At 40.6% G+C, this 15,322-nt stretch overlaps 1 protein-coding gene across 1 annotated transcript in view; it reads left to right on the top strand.

The window, feature by feature from the left end:
- The window catches only part of GRIK3 (glutamate ionotropic receptor kainate type subunit 3), a 1,024,044-nt gene that overhangs the window by 273,734 nt on the left and 734,988 nt on the right, over positions 1–15,322 (top strand). The window lies entirely within an intron of this gene.

Genomic DNA, 15,322 nt, shown 5'->3' with positions numbered 1-15,322 from the left:
AGAACCTAAATATAACATCCCTGTAATTTTGTTTTTATCAGTGAATTTTTGAGGTTTTCTAATTCTATTTCCTAACTAGAACGTTGCTCAGTGAATATATATATATATATATATATATATGTATGTATATATATATATATATATATGTGTGTATGTGTATATATATATATATATATATATATATATATATATATATATGCATGAGGGTGTCAGTGGGTCTGTGAATGGTTGTATGAGTGACTGAGTGGGTCTATGACTGTGTACAAGTGTGTGCCTGGGCCTGTGAGTGGGTGTGTAAGTGTCTCAGCGGGTCTGTCAGCGAGTTCATGTATATGAATGTGTATTTTGTATTTTTGCATTTTCACCAGGGTTCGCGACTCCGTCGCAACATTACACAGGGAGCTATACAGGGGGACATTATGGATTTCGACACCACAATCACGAAAAAAAATAGTTTTGAACCATTTCAAACTCATAAGGGGTCCCTCAGACACTCATTGGTGAACCTCAGGGGCTCAGAGTACCTCTAACCTGACCACTTGTATTATTTACAGACCCTATTTCCATCCCCATGGGCCATGCACCGGTTGATTAGATGACGGCTACAACTTTCTCCACAGGCTGTGACCAGCCAATCACATTTCTTTCTTCTGTTGTGCGGAGTCATGACACTTCACGTTTAATTTGCGATGGATCCACGTCTCTGTACATACAAATTTGGATTTCCTTTAATTTCTCACAAACTACTGAACGGATTTCCACCAAATAAGAAAAAAAAGCTCTTTCTGGACCAATAGCTACCTTTCTGCCAAATTTGGTGTAATTCTGTCAAGTAATTTGGAAGCTATCACTGTTCAAAATCCCTATGGAAAAATGAATGGGGAAAATGCATTTTGGGTCCTTCCCTTTCTCCCACCCTGCCCGGAAGGATCGCCCCAAAACTTTTCAGACAGCAGCTGATGTGAATGCGAACATTTTTTGGAAAATGTTGTGAATATTTGTAAAGCAGTGCCAAAGTTATTACCAAAACAAAAAGCACTTTTCCTATAGAAACTAGGTCCTAACTATAACTACGTAGTGGCGACCACCACTAGGTAATATACATATATATATATATATATATATATATATATATATATATATATATAGGTGGTGAAGGATGGTGATTTAATCTTGACTGCAATAAAAAGAAATAACTTCCTCCAGGAGTGCGGTGGTGAAGTTGCTTGCAACTGTTTGTTTTTGGATATATATATATATATATATATATATATATATATATATATATATATCCACAGAGAGCACATGCTGCATTCTGGCCGCTTTGTAGCGGTGAGTTTACGGCAACGGAGAGACCCTTTAAAAATGCCAACGATAACGTTGTTCCGAAGATCTGGGAAATCTCGGAATAACAAAACCGACGAGCCGTAACTCTGTATGTGCACAAGCGCGTTTATTGCTTATCCGGCAACATAAGTATTGCAAAAACCTAATGTGTTTCGGAGCAAAAAGCTCCTTGTGCACAGGTTCCCGCAGTCGCATTTCACAACTCTGTTAAATAGCTTGCTATTTCTTTTCACATGGTAAACATAGACAAAGGACTTTCAAACCTCCTGTAATGTTAGTGAGAAACTGTCGGCCATCTTAGAATATTACAAAACTATGGTTTCTTTCTCAAGAACATTCTACTATACCGGATTTTTGTACATACCATATTAATCTAATTACTTATACCGATTCATACAAAAATGATAAAATATTCTTACCTAAAATCAACCCAAACAAATGGAATTCGACAATTTATCCTATTTAAATTTGCTATTACTATACAATCAGATATCTTACCATAGCAATATCTAATATCAAACTGAAATACATATCTTACACATATTTCCAACCCTCTTTAAACCAGATCATAAGCTATAAATTATTTAAAATGCACTGACCCAAGTAGAATATAATAGATATTTTGCTTTTCTAAATGTTATCCAGGTGCCGACACATCAACCTAGAGAATCATAAAAAGAAAAGAAACACAAAAAAGTATTATTATATTACTTAATACCTCGCTACATACATGCAAAATTACAAAAACAAATGAGTCCATATCTCTAACATCTATATACTCAACCCTATTGCATCAATGAATTTCATACCTTTAACAATACTTTCAGGTGACTGAAGGATAATTTCATACCTTTGACAATACTTTCAGGTGACTGAAGAACACAGTCACCTGAAAGTATTGTCAAAGGTATGAAATTAATTGATGCAATTTTTTCAATGTGTCAATGTGGACCATCTTTGATGACTATTAATTTCTTTAAAAATTTAATTTTCTTAGCCCCAGACATAGGTGTTTTGCTCTTTATGAGCCGTTCAGTGGAGCACACCAGCTACTCAATGAAAAACATGTATGTGACATAAGATTTAAAAGCCTTTGCCTTCTAAAACACTGCTCAAACAGCATCTTACTGCATTGGTCACACCCTCTGGGGCATAGCCAATGGCACCAGGAACCAATATATGCCAAAAAAAACCTTCATGTGGCTGTATCTAAACAGGACTGGCATTCACCATCCTTGCAAAATTGCAGTTTTGGTCTTTAAAAGTTATGCTGCAAACAAATTTGTCACTCAATACCCTCTGTGCTCCACCAACACGCTTGTGAAGAGTGAAACATGCCTGAGGCTAAGAATATAAAATTTTGCTAAAAAGCAATACCTATTAAGATTAGAAAATGAAATATTTAAAGAAACTAAAAGTTGTCAAGCTTTTTTATTGGAAGAACTGCAGCTTTGCTAAATGCACCACATTGACCACAAGGTGCTGGGAGGACTGTTTCACTGCAGACCCATAAATGAAAGTGTTGGAAATTACCTTTCTGCAGGGTCACCCACAAACTTTTTGCCTTCCTCCTTCTCTTTTTCTGACCTTATTTTTGCTGGCTTTAGGACTCTGTGAACTTTACCACTGCTAATCAGTGCTAAAGTGCATATGCTCCCTCCTTAAAACATGGTGACATTGGCTCATAACCAATTGGCTTATTTAATTTACGTGTAAGTCCCTAGCCAAGTGCACTACATGTGCCCAGGGCCTGTAAATTAAATGCTACTAGTGGGCTGTAGCACTGGTTGTGCCACCCATATAATTAGCCCCCTAACCATGTCTCAGGCCTGCCTCTGCAGTGCCTGTGTGTGCAGTTTCATTACCACTTCGACTTGGCATTTAAAAGTACTTGCCAAGCCTTAAACTTCCCTTTTTCTACATATAAGTCACCCCTCAGGTAGGCCCTAGGTAGCCCATAGGGCAGGGTGCTCTGTAGGTTAAAGGCAGGACATGAACATGTGTGTTCTACATGCCCTGGTAATGTAAAACTCCTACATTTGTTTTACACTGCTGTGAGGCCTGCTCCATTCATAGGAAAGCATTGGGGCTACCTTCATATACTGTTTGAGTGGTAGATCCTGATCTGAAAGGAGTAGCCAGGTCATATGTAGTATGGCCAGAATGGTGATACAAAATCCTGCTTAATGGTGAAGTTGGATTTGATATTACTATTTTATAAATGCTACTATTAGAAAGTGAGCATTTCTCTACACTTAAGTCCTTCTGTGCCTTCCAATCCATGTCTGGCTAGGTTTAGTTGACAGATCCGTTGTGCATTCACTCAGACAAACCCCAAACACAGGATGCTCAGTCACACTTGCATACATCTGCATATTGAATGGGGTTTCCTGGGGTGGGAGGGTGGAGGGCCTGACACTTCCATGTCAAAGGACAGTAGCCTGGCCTCACACAGAGGACTGCCATACCCCCTACTGGGACCCTGGCAGACAGGATGGAACTGAAAGGGGACCTTGTGCACTTCTAAGCCACTCTTTGAAGTCTCCCCCGCTTCAAAGGCACATTTGGGTATTTAAGCAGGGTCTCTGACCCTACCAACTTAGACACTTCTTGATGAGACACTCTTGCCACAGACACTTCCTGGAGAAGAGAACCTGAACCAGAACCTGTAACCTGCCAAGAAGAACTGCCTGGCTGCCCAAAGGACACACCTGACTGCTTTCTGAGAAGGACTGCTGCCTTGCTGTTGCCCTGCTGCCCTGCTGCTCTCTGGCTGTGCTGAGAAAGGCTCTCTAAGGGCTTAGATAGAGCTTGCCTCCTGTTCCCTGAAGTCTCAGGACCAAAAAGACTTCATTCCTGCAAGAAGAACTCCCTGTGCAGCGAAAATCAACACACAGCCTGCCAGAAATGACGCACAGCCTGCATTGCGGTGAAAAATTCACCGCACGCTGAACCGGAACGACGCAGCCTGACTTCGCAAGAAGATCGACGCAGCGCCAGCATAGCTACTGGAAATTCAACGCACGGCCCACTGGATCGACGCACAGCCGAGCCGGAACAACGCAGCCTTACTTTCTGAGAGGAATCGACGCAACACCTGCTGTGTGGTAGAAATTTTCATGCAACGCCCACCGGATCGACGCAGCCCCTGTGACTTTGTCCTGTCAGAGCAGGATTTTAATGCATCGTCCCTGAGACGTCTGAAAACCCCACGACCCGAAGAGGATCCAAGACGAAGCGCCGGAAATCGATGCAAAGCCTTCCCTGCATGAAAAATAAACGCTGCATCGCCATGTGCGACCCGAGAAATAGATGCACACATCCCTGTTTTCCACGCATCTCTCCTCTGGGGTTCCTTGCGGAGATTTTGAACGCAAACCAGGTACTTTGTGCTTGCAAGAAACATTTGTTGCTTTTAAGAGACTAAAGACACTTTATATAATTTCTATAGTGATATTTTCAACATATACTCTTTGCATCTTAAACGTTTTGACCTGCAATCATCCAGATAAATATTATATATTTTTCTAAACACTGTGTGGTGTATTTTTGTGGTGTTCTACTGTGTTATTGCATGATTCAGTGCACAAATACTTTACACATTGCCTTCTAAGTTAAGCCTGACTGCTCAGTGCCAAGCTACCAGAGGGTGGGCACAGGATAATTTCGATTGTGTGTGACTTACCCGGACTAGAGTGAGGGTCCTTGCTTGGACAGGGGGTAACCTGACTGCCAACCAAAGACCCATTTCTAACAGAAGGTTATTGATGAGTGCCAGTCCTGTTTTGAATGTGGCCACACAAAAGGTGCTATATATCATTGATGCATGTATGTGTGGAGTGAAGGATATTAAAGATTTAGGGCCACATGTACAAAACTCAGAGATTGCGACTCGGAAATTGCGAGTCTGTCTGACTCGCAATTTCCGAGTCGCAATCCCGGATGCAGAACGGTGTCTCAGACACCGTCTGCGACTCGCTATGGGGGTCGCAAAGACCCACCTCATCAATATTCATGAGGTGGGTCGCATTTTGCGACCCCATAGCGAGTCCCTGCACTCACAGGGATGGTGGCCTGCTGAAGTCAGCAGACCTCCATGTCTGTGACTGCTTTTTAAATAAAGCAGTTTTATTTTTTTATTTTGCAGCCCTTTTTCCTTAAAGGAAAACGAGTTGCAAAATGAAAAAAATACCGAAACCATTTGGTTTCGTTTTTTCGGAGTAGGCAGTGGTCCATAGGACCACTGCCTGCTCTGAAAAAATATTTTTGTCGACATTCACAAAGGGGAAGGGGTCCCATAGGGACCCCTTCCCTTTTGCGAATGAGTTACTACCAGTGTGACACTGGTGGTAACTGCGAGTTGCTTTGCGACTGCATTCGCGGTCACAAAGCAATTCTGAATTGCGATGCGAGTCGCAAATAGGAAGGGAACACCCCTTCCTATTTGCGAGTCGCATTCCCAAATTGCGAGTCGGTACCGACTCGCAATTTGGGAATGAGCATTGCGTTAGGCTGTTTGCATGGCGCAAACTGCGATTTTCGCAGTTTGCACCATGCAAACAGCTATCTACATCTGGACCTTAGTAACATGTGTACGTCCCTTCATGATTTGCTTTTAATTAATATTCTGCTTTCAATAGTTTTGCCAACTAATATTTAAATGTAATATTCTGGTACTATACTGGACTATAGCGGTATCCAGATGAAGTTTTCTTTTAACAGCCCTAAAGAGCAATAAACAGAGATGGATAAAAACTAGGTTAATTGGCAGCTATCCTTGACTTGATGTCAGTCTTTATTATGTTTTATAGCATGCTTTTTGTAGTGCTGTTTCTTAAAAGCCTCAAGGCCTGATTTAGAGTTCGGCAGACAGGTTATTCTGTCAAAAATGTGATCGATATCTCATTCACCATATTACAAGTGGCATTAGATATAACATGCTTGTAATACGTCGGATAGGATATCCATCATGTTTGTGATGAAGTAACCTATCCACCAATCTCTAAATCAGTCCCTTAGTTCCTATATTAGGCATGTGACTATGTTGATTGATGGATGTAAAATTTGAATAATGTATGAGTGTTAATTATACCAGAAACCTGTTCAGATTGAAAAAAACATCTTGTAAGTGGAAAGAAATGTTCTGCCATGAAAGATAATTATGAAGTAAGGTGCATATGGGTTGTTTCTAGCACATTCCATGGTCTTTGTTCTGTAAATTATGCATTTTGGTGTTTTTAATTGTAGAGTTATATCTTCTGAATATTTAGTCTAGCATTATAGCCTTCTACTCAGGTTGCATTGGCTGTTACATGTCCTGAATCTAAATTATAAGCCCAAACTTCAATTAAGGAAACCATTATCAACTGGTAGGCTTTGAAGCAGAAGGGCTATACAACATTTAAAACATAACCCACTGAGGGTATAATGTTCTGCATCAAAAGGGAGACAAACTTTGGAATGTTGGAGTAGAAGGTATGTACCAGCTGCTATGGGACCTGGCCCAGTCCATTGTCTTCAATGAAGCTCTCAACATTCCAATGTTCTGAAATGCACAGATGATTTTTCACAGTCTCAGCTTTGTATTCAGTGTGAAGGGACATGAAGGTATGTGTTCTGCACATGCATTCTGTTCACAACAGTTGCTGGTTTGGCCTATGGAGATGTAATACAGTTTCTGGCAAACACAACGAAAAACACCATTATCGATCATAGATAACCTATCTTGTAAATGAGGAACATAATCACTTGATTAAGTCAAGGACATATGGAATTTGTGAGTTTTTATGGGGCTGTATCTTAAATTTTGAAATACTATTGATAGCTTCATATGGTAAACTCTGCACAGGTAAAAAAGCATCTAGGATTTTTTCAATGTAATTATGCCTGTAGCTGGGTATGTGGTATGTGCCATCAGGACAAGCCATGGATGAGGAAAACTGAGGATAGCATTGATAGGTAGTTTTCTCTCTCTTATCAATACCACAACATTTTAATTGATCACAATATGCTGGAGAGTTCTGTTAAGCTTAGGACACACTGCTAGTTGCCCCAGAAATATACTATTGAGTCATAATTCTGATTGCCTAGAAGGACTTCTCAGGATTCATGTCATGACTGGCACAGAAGAGATAATGCCGGCCCACATCACCAGTTGCTCATGGGAGCTATGCTTGGCTCACTCTGCGGGTTGGGTAAAAGATCTACTAACAAACTCCTCCAATGGTTGACCAATAATGGCAGGAGGACTAGAGAGAAAGGAATGATTTAATGATGCATTTGTCCCCATATCTTGGATGCAATGAGCTCCAAATTTTCTACAGTGAATTCCAGTTCCACTTGCCTGCTAAAGGGCTCGCTTGATCCTGATGGGCATCTACCTCCCTATTTTTTAAGATGTCCGGATGGGGTGCATAATGGTCTCTTTTGCAGCTCTATTCCTTCCAATTTCGTATTTATGGCTCTTTAGGATGCATTTCTATATTCATGACCTCCAAACAGGTGATTCAATTAAAAATACAGAGTTAACCAAAAGACAATGACGTACATTTCATATGCAGATTATTCACTGTGATACATTGAACTGATAACCCTCCAGCTCAATCACATCTAGGGTATTCTCAAGGATGATGGGTATTCTGGTGATGGGTATTTTGGGGGCAGGTTACACATTAAGGGCCAGATTTACAAGACCCTAGCGCCTCCTTGCGCCACATTATCACCATGTTTTTTCCGCTAATGTCTCTCAACTTTGTAAATATCGCTGTTTCAGGCATAATGTAAGCAAGGGGGCTTTCCAGCATTAAGAGGCCGCAAACATGGTGCAATTAAATCTACAAGATTTCATTGCACCATTTTCTGCATCATTTTTAATGCCTGCTCAAAGCAGGAGTTAAAAGGACGCACCCATTGAAGCCAATGGGCCTTCTTCCACTTTGCTGCTCTAGCGTCAAATTTTTTGATGCTAGTGCAGCAAAGTGCTACAACGCGTCAAACATTTTGATGCTATTGGCCTAACGTATGCCATAGTGTGCCATATTTTAAATACTGCAAACCCATGGTGTCGTTAAGTGGTGGTGAGGGGCACAAGAAATCTGGCGCATCAGTACTGATGCGGCACATTCTTGTAAATCTGGGCCAAAGTATTTTCACCCGATGATCTCAATGCAGTATCACCTCTAGGATACTCTCAAGGATTATGAGCCGTCTAGGGGCAGGTTATTCAGCGAATACATCCTGGAGCAGCAGAACGTGTACACTAGCCCACCATCAGATCTTACTCTGATTGCTTGAAACATATATTTGAAGACATGTCTTCATCCATGATTAGCAGCAGTCGACAGCATACTTTAGCGGATGATTTCCAGAGTCCACTCTAGAGAATTAAGATTACCGTTGGCTATAGTCAAAGTTGGAAAAAGAGATTAAATGCCAATTTGTCCTGCCTTAAAATCTTTATTTGCCCATTGGGATCTCAGCATTAGGACCAGGGCGAGCGGAACTATAGGCAACATTCAGGAGCAGGACAAAAACACTGTTAAATATTCCAGGCAGTTGCTAATTTTTGGAAGGGGTTTGAAAAATCGCTGTGGGACTTTTCTGTAATCTGTGTAGAAGGAAAAACTAAAGGCTGGTAGCTTAATGCATTTCCCGGGGTGTATCTGTGTTCTTAGGGAATACGCCTGCGAGAAACTACATGCAGATGAGTCAACAATTCAGTTACATTAGAACCTAGAATACAATTATATTTTTGTTGTGCTGCTGTTTCAGATTTGTTTTTCCAGCAAAGAAAGAGCTGTTACAAACTACTGTAAAGTTCCTGTAGCTCTTAGCGTTTAATATAGTGGGTTTGCTTTTGGGAATTGTCAAGGGTAGAGGATCCACGGCAAGAAAAGCTCGGACGCTTGAAGGCCGCATGTCCTGAGCGTGCCTGCAAGCTCGAAGAAGATAATTTGCACACATTCGGGTAGAAGCTAGTTAAAATATTTGGGTCCTCAATCCGATATACTCAGTAAAATCAGACACAAATCCTGACTGCCTAGGGAATATATTGATTCAACACAGTATTAACTTACTTTTTGTGCCCCATTTTGAGTTTGTCCCTATGCAATGGATAATAACGCTCTGTAATTGTCTTTGCAGCTGATACCACACAGTACTCCCGTTTATGTACCTTTTTGGCGATGCAAGTTCATCTATGGATTACCTGTGAATAATTGTTTGGGGAAAAAAGCCTGTATCCAAGTACAGTTGTGTCGAGGGAAAAAAATCACAGCTAATCAGAGCGAGATTGATGGAATCCCAGTCTTGATCTGTACCCTGAGGTATTTCATCTGAACATGGAGCAGCTAGAAGCGCGGGTTCACTGCCGCACCTAGATTTACGACTGCAACAAAAACAACTCAAACTTGTGGTTTTATGGGTGAATGACATACACTGCTGAGAAACAATCTCATCAAAAGCTGAATGCCCTCATGCTGCCCAAAAGTTAATCATTGCTAAACGGACTCTATCAATCCAACTACATTTCTGTAAAATCAGCCCTCCACTAGTCCAATCAGAAAACTGCTGAATCCTGCCTGTTTCACCTCCAGCTCATCAGGAAAATGAAACCCTGCATTCCTGTTATCACTTTTACACCATCGTCAGATCCATGGAGCTCGCGTGGCTTAACAGAGGGAATGTCATGGATTGAGAACTCCTCTTTCCTGCTGCCCCATTGCAATAACGCGCTGTATTTCTCACCAGTTTATGGGTACGGAAAGTGACAATATCATCCAATTCTTAATGCTTTTTGTTGGCTACCTCTTACGCATCTGAACCACTTCCGAGAGTATGCATCACCTACAGGTCAATCCTCCTTAATAAACAAGCCTGCTCGGCATCTATCTACAAAGACATAGGGGCATATTTAAGAAAAGTGACCCACTTTTTTGCACCCTCCAGCGCCCCACTAATGCCACCTTGTGTCCGCCTTATTTAAAATACTGAGCACCATGGCAGTAGATAGGGGACTAGAGTATGATTTTTTTACACTAGTCCGGCATTTGCAGGATTAGGGTAAAACATTCTGACACTAATCCTGCAAAGCACCCAGGGGCCCATTGTAAGCAATGGAAGCCTCCTTTTAATGCCTGCTCAGTGCAGAAAAAAATGAGGCGAGGAAATATCTCATTCCTTGTGCCATTTTTTTGGACTCCTAATGGGGGAATGCCGCCTTTGCATACATTATGCCTAGCGCAGGCATAATGTAGCCCAAAGGGTTACAGAGTGACATAATGCATCCATTGGGCCACTTTGTAAATATGGTGTGGCGTTTTTGGCCTTCTAACACCACATTAGCATAAACAAATGTCGCTAATGTGGTGTTGGAATGGCGCTGGAGGTTGTTAAATATGCCCCTTAGTTTCTACCTACAGAAAACTTCCCTTTCTTTTTCTGCGAGTCATCCTTTCAAGAATTTTCAAACGATAACCAAATCTTCATATGTAACTGCACAACAAATTTGCAATGCATACCTCCCCAACACTTACCTCGCCACAAAGTCTTTCATTCTTCTTTCAGCTAAAGCTATTCCCGTCAAGTATACCATTTCTAGCAGCAGAACCCATAACTCCTGATTTGCCTCCTCTTTTCCCACATACTGAGTCTGCATCACACAGAGACATTTGCACAAAAGTAGAATGCATCTTGTAACCCAAGTTTGCTCTGGTACTCTGTAAAATGGATCACTAGACTGATGTTAACTTAGGCAGCAATTGCATTACTACTACTTCTCCTACAACGCCTTTCACAAAATATTTGTCATTTCTCGTCCTAATAATTATATATTTCCATCTTTATATTTTTTTTAGAACTAATGGAATAGTGCTTCATAATTTCAGGGTTGGATATATACAAATATGTTTTTTTTTTTTTTAAAAACATACGTTCTTGTGTCACACAATGAGAAACTTTAGGAAATAAGTTCAGGCAAAATCATTTTTCTTCTTCAGACGTCAGGCCTGACCTCACCATCTATCAACCTTTAAAGGTAATTTTTTCAGTTTTAAAAGCCTCCTCCCTAATATGAAAACATCCACACAAGACACTGCAGTATGGTTCATGCCTAAGCTATCCTTGAACATTGACTTCCTGCATGTTGTGAAACAGGCACTTAATAAATGGATCATCCCCACGGCTCATATGAGGCCACAATGATATCTATCACTATCTATGACTGGTGGCTTTGTATGATGCAGTCAGTTTGTGAAGAGAGGAAGATGGTCACAGGTTCCACACTCTTCTGCTGAACCTAAAGGAGGGTGTCCAATGTCGGTTTATGAGGACTGGGCCAATACCTGTATGTGAAGATACTCCGATGAAAAAAATGTACAGGCAAAGTTTGTAATTGTCAAACATTTACATTGTCATTGATTATCTTGAATATAAGGTTTGGATCTGGAACTGCTGGATAAACATTGGGCACATCTGAGTGATAGCCACTGGGTGATGTCATCTACCATGTCTTCTCTACATAGTTTGGATCCTCATCCGTACCTCTGGGTGGAAGGGTCTATGACACAGGGTTCTCAATCCTTTCTCATAGGTCAGGTAACTTCCATGTAAAAACACTTAAATGAATCCTAATCATGTAAAACGGACCTTAGGGATCTCGGTCTAGACAAAGTTATACAGAAAGTGTCATTGGCCCAACACAATCGGAGACACACTCTCCATGGAGTTTTTGATTTTATATTTTTATTTTCTTTCTCACCTAAAACCTGCATTATGCCCCTTAAATATCACAGTGATGTCTTTCTAATGAGGCTGTAAATGCAGCTTTTTGTGTTCCCGAATTTGAATCTTTTTATCCCGAGGATGATTTCATCTTTCCGTGCGAGAAAGATTTATTATCCAATTTTCCGTTTTATGTTTCACTCTGAGCATGTAATTTTCCTTTGTCCTGTTCTGGTTTGATACCCAGATATTTTGCCTTTTTCAATCAGTTTGTGGAATCATACTTGTTAGGCACCGAGCATGAACGCTCAGCAGCTAGCTCATATATTAAAAATTGAATTTTTTGTGTTTTATTATTTTGATGGATTTCGAGGCTGCTTTGTTTGGCTGGCCAATAGGCTTGTGGAAAGACTGAGTGAGTACTGTGTGTACTAAACTCCCAGCATTAAGAATGAGGTAGCCTAAAAGTTTAAGCATATTTAAATAGTTTCAACAAGTATAAAGCAAGGAAGAGAACTGTTACTAATTATAGCTCTCGACACATAAATATTGTTGTAAATTGAGTGTTGTTCTCTACTAGAAACAAATACATAATCTACATTATCTGTTGCGCAAAATATAGAAGTGGATAAGCATAGGTCTTCTAAATGAGCCATAATAGGGTAAGAAGGGTCACAAAATTCACAATCCAGGTTGAGTCTCAGTTTTCAGACTCACACTTGGAACAGTTTGCAAAGTGTAAGTTGTTTCCCAAGTTGCAACATATAACTTTTCTATAAAATAACTTTATTGGGAGAGGATTTCTTTTGCAAGTGAATTTGCACAAGCCCTGAGTTAAAGTATTTTATTTAGGGATTTGTTCTCCTATGAACGTAATTTTAACAGGCTTCTCTCTCACTGTTTGCTTTCTGAAGCCTTCCTATTATGTATGATTCTCACAAAGATGGACACTTTATCAAAATAATCACAAAGTGGCAGAGAAGAAAACACGTGTAACTTTGTAAACACCTATTCCGTTACCAGTTGACTTTTGCATATTTTGTCTCTATTGGGATGCATGAGGGGGAGCAATACATATAGTGGATAACTGAAAAACATCTAAACTCACTAATTTCCACAGAATATGCATAAAATACTTTTTCCTGAAAGGAAATTGTAAGAGAGATGAATAAGCAAAGATGATGTGACGCTCTGGACCTTCTAATTTATGCACCAACAACACAGCCTCCATTGGCTGGTGCACATCACTCATACAATAAATCACCAAACTATCTCTGCGCACTAACGTGTGAAGAGAGGTGACTTAAAGGATTCAAACTCATGATGCCCTCTGCACAAAACAAATTATGTTTTTTTTCTTGAAACCAGGTTGACATTAATTCTTTTCAACAAAAAACAATTACAACAGCAACCCAGAATGTTCACTTGTACCTGGGTATAATTATCACATAAAACATATTCAGCTCACTTTCAATCAAATTTCACATTGTAGCCGAAATATCTTGCTACTGACTTAATCACTCCACATTTCCTGAATAAAGATGAAAATCATCTGTCACACTAAATCAATTACCCAAACATATGTAACAACACAAGTTTATTAGTATGAAAGAAATATTACTGTAGGAGGCTGGCCTGGCTTGTGGTGGGTACCAAGGGGTACTTACACTTTGCACCAGGTCCAGGTATCCCTTATTAGTGTAGAGGGGTGTCTAGCAGCTTAGGCTGATAGAAAAGGTAGCTTAGCAGAGCAGCTTAGGCTGAACTAGGAGACGAGTGAAGCTCCTACAGTACCACTAGTGTCATATGCACAATATCATAAGAAAACACAATACACAGATATACTAAAAATAAAGGTACTTTATTTTTATGACAATATGAAAAAGTATCTCAATGAGTACCCTCAGTATGAGGATAGCAAATATACACAAGATATATGTACACAATACCAAAATATGCAGTAACAGCAATAGAAAACAGTGCAAACAATGTATAGTCACAATAGAATGCAATGGGGGCACATAGGGATAGGGGCAACACAAATCATTTACTCTAGAAGTGGAATGCGAACCACGAATGGACCCCAAACCTATGTGACCTTGTAAAGGGTCGCTGGGACTGTAAGAAAACAGTGAGGGTTAGAAAAATAGCCCACCCCAAGACCCTGACCAGGATGGCATTGAGGGGGCAATTCCATGATCTTAGACATGTTACATGGCCATATTCGGAGTTACCATTGTGAAGCAATACATAGGTTGTGACCTATGTATAGTGCACGCGTGTAATGGTGTCCCCGCACTCACAAAGTCCGGGGAATTTGCCCTGAACAATGTGGGGGCACCTTGGCTAGTGCCAGGGTGCCCACACACCAAGTAACTTAGCACCCAACCTTTACCAGGTAAAGGTTATTACATATAGGTGACTTACAAGTTACTTAAGTGCAGTGGTAAATGGCTGTGAAATAATGTGGACGTTATTTCACTCAGGCTACAGTGGCAGGCCTGTGTAAGAATTGCCAGAGCTCCCTATGGGTGGCAAAAGAAATGCTGCAGCCCATAGGGATCTCCTGGAACCCCAATACCCTGGGTACCTCAGTACCATATACTAGGGAATTATAAGGGTGTTCCAGTATGCCAATGTAAATTGGTGAAATTGGTCACTAGTGACAATTTGTACAGAGAGAGCATAACCACTGAGGTTCTGGTTAGCAGAGCCTCAGTGAGACAGTTAGGCATCACACAGGGAACACATACATATAGGCCACAAACTTATGAGCACTGGGGTCCTGGCTAGCAGGGTCCCAGTAAGACATAACAAACATACTGGAAACATAGGGTTTTCACTAGGAGCACTGGGTGCTGGCTAGCAGGATCCCAGTGAGACAGTGAAAACACCTGACATATACTCACAAACAGGCCAAACGTGGGGGTAACAAGGCTAGAAAGAGGCTACTTTCTCACAATTACCATGACATAAAGTATCCTTTATGTAATCAGACTGTAAAGAGAAGTAGTGAGGAGATGCTCTGCAAGTGAACAAGAGACACCACAACACAAGGCAATGAAAGGAACGCTTGTATTTCTGTAATCTTTGGTGTATCTAAAAAAAACAGCCTCTTATTGGATTGTTGAGTACATTTGTCCATACAGTGATTTATCAGTCACAGCACAACAAAGGAGGTCTGTCTGATTAGACTGTCGACATCATTACAATCCTACCAAAGGGTACCAGGGTCTCATCAGGACAACAATGACCT

This window comes from Pleurodeles waltl, chromosome 3_1 (assembly GCF_031143425.1).
Source record: "Pleurodeles waltl isolate 20211129_DDA chromosome 3_1, aPleWal1.hap1.20221129, whole genome shotgun sequence".
Classification (NCBI taxonomy): Eukaryota; Metazoa; Chordata; class Amphibia; order Caudata; family Salamandridae; genus Pleurodeles; species Pleurodeles waltl.
This window is presented reverse-complemented; position numbering and strand designations above follow the sequence as displayed.